Source organism: Gymnoscopelus braueri (genome assembly GCF_963280865.1).
Source record: "Gymnoscopelus braueri genome assembly, chromosome: 5".
NCBI classification, from domain to species: domain Eukaryota; kingdom Metazoa; phylum Chordata; class Actinopteri; order Myctophiformes; family Myctophidae; genus Gymnoscopelus; species Gymnoscopelus braueri.
Genome location: NC_137606.1, coordinates 53,918,969 through 53,921,867, shown reverse-complemented (window position 1 = coordinate 53,921,867; position 2,899 = coordinate 53,918,969).

Genomic DNA, 2,899 nt, shown 5'->3' with positions numbered 1-2,899 from the left:
ACTGAAACTTTCCCCTCTGTGGTCACATGTCCTGCCGTCAGCGTTGCCAGATTGTCTGAGAGAAATAAGCAACCAGGTCTAGGAAAACGAGCTCAAAAGAAGCAACTTTTATAGGGCACTTAAACCTATATATTTCAAAAAATGAAAACAGTGAAATGTGGAATATTTCTTGAAACATTTTAACAACACAAATCCTGTATATGGGGGTTCCTCCTGGCAAACATATTTTCAGATGGGGGTCCTCAGACAAATACATATTGATTTGGGGGTCCTTGACATGAAAATGTTTGAGAACTACTGGTTTAAACAACATTATGAAACAAGCCCAAATAATCAACTACGCTCTAGAAACAATAAGCCCAACAAACAGCAACCACCATGATTTGTGTGCGTGGGGATCTCATTTAAAAAAAAGCTTAGTGCTTTGTGAGCCTTCCAGTTTAGTAGACCTTTACGTATTGTGAATCTCTACTTCCATGTACTGTTGTTCTCATGTCTTAAATAAAGTACATCAATCAAACCAATATTTACAAGCAACTTTACAGAAAAATAAGCCCAACGTCGCTTATAATAAGCAGACATGGCAACGCTGCTCTGTGGTCATAATGATCTGTCGTCGCCTGCTCCTTCGGCGCATGCGCGATTCCTTCTCCTCCTGACTTGGACCGAGTTGTACTTCGACGTACCGCGGTGTCGCGCGCCCCTAAACAAGCTCCAAGCTCACATTAGCCTCACAATAAGCAGTGGTGGAAAGTAACTACTTACATTTACTCAAGTACTGTACTTGAGTACAATTTTTAGGTATTGTTTTACTTACTGAAGTATTTAAAATGTTCAGTACTTCTCCAATAGCCCTAAAACATGTCTCATATCATGAACCATGGCTAACTCCACTACATCTCAGAGGCAAATATTATACTTTTACTCCACTGTTATTTGAAAACTTGAGTTACTAGTTACTTTGCAGATTTTTATACATTTTCACAAAACTTACATTAACTGTTTCATTTTAATACAAATAAAACCCACATTGCACGCGCACACGCGCGTGCGCGCACACACACACACACACACACACACACATTTTGAACACTTGTGAAATAGGACATTCTGCATAATGATTACTTAATACTTTTGGTACATTAAATGCATTTTGATACCAATACTTTTGTACTTTTACTCAAGTACATTTGTAATTCTGGACTTTTGCTTGTAACAGAGTAGGCCTATTTCTACATTGCAGTATTGATACTTTTACTTAAGTAAGAAATGTGAGTACTTTTTCCACCACTGCTACTGTGTAATGCAAGCGCGACGTTCGCTGGACTGGTTTACAACTAACCTAATGTGTGCTAGTCAAGGCACGGCAAGGCAAGTTTATTTGTGTAGCACATTTCAAGAAGGCATCTTACATAAAGCATCACATGTTCACAAAGCAACAAGACAATGAGCATTAACGGTGCTGTAAAAAGATAGTTCTCTGTCGAAGTAAGTGTAGCTCTATATTCTTTACAGAAATTATTGCTAGAGTGTTTGTTCAGTAACACAGGTCTCCCCATCTCTGCAGACTGCAGCTCTTTGTGGGAAATACATTTTCAGGTTGGGATATACATTTTCAGTTTGGGATATCCATTTCATCCAATCAGGATAGAGAACTCAATAGAGGATACAAGATAAACAAGTGAAATTGGAAGTGATGAAAAAGAAAAAGAGCAGGCACAATTGGAAGCGGAGCACTATAAAATGAAATTGGAGTCCCAGCTGAAAATGTATTTTCTATTTACTACAGCGCTTCAGAAACGGGCTGTTCCTGACCTAACTCTGCTATGGGATACGAGATGTTGGAAGTCCTTGACGATCTCGAGCAGGTAGTATAGCAATGGCTTTGTTATACATGTACTCTGTGTTAAATGCCATTACTTTGGTTTTCTTGGCATCGAGCTTGAGGCCGATCTTCCTGCACTCCATTTCTACTGCCAGTAGTTTTGCCAGTCTTTCTCTCATGAGGGACCAGGGCAATAAGAGATAGACATTTGCCCGGGACCCGAACTAGTGAAAATAGCAGATCTACAAGCTCACAACGCTTCGCTTCACGTGGCGCTGTGAGCATTTTTAGATCTGCTATTTTCACTATTTCTTAAAGGTTGTTTTTTATTCATTTATGGAAATTATAAGATATTTTCATTTTACTTAATGAATACTATCTAATAGAAATATTTTTTTATTGATGAAAAGGTGTGATTTTTGCTGTTAAAACTTTTTTAAATCTTTTGAAAAATAGGGGATATCTCTCGCGACCCATAGAAATTGGTCGGTGACCCAAAGATGGGTCTCGACCCACTGTTTGGGAAACTAGTACCAGTGTGCCTAGTCTTCCACTGTACTCATTTTGTATCCCTGCTTTGTATCCTTGTTCTAACTGTATCGTAATATGTTCAGTAGTATTTAGTTTTAACGTTGTATGTCAAGGACTGAGGATGTAAGCCTTCTCGCTAACACAAACTATATATTTGCAATTGCTTCCTACACCTGTACTTTATTGCACTGTATTGGAGTGCACTGTTCATTAATATATCGTTGCTGTCAGGCAGAACGTATGTTTACGTATGTAAACACGGTTTTATGAATGAAAGTGAACCTGTAGCCATGTGACAACTAGCCTCGGATCAGGGGCATTATACCAAATGAATCACACCTGTGGGTGTGACGATCGACACCCTGTAAGTGCGTCACGCACCCACACACTCTCCCTCTTTCTACCGACTGGGAAGCCAGGACAGGGCCAGCCTTCACCGCAGAGTGACAATGAAGGGTTACAGGTTCACTTTCATTCATAAAACCGTGTTTACATACGTGAACATACGTTTTCTTTCATTTCAAGTGAACCTGTAACCATGTG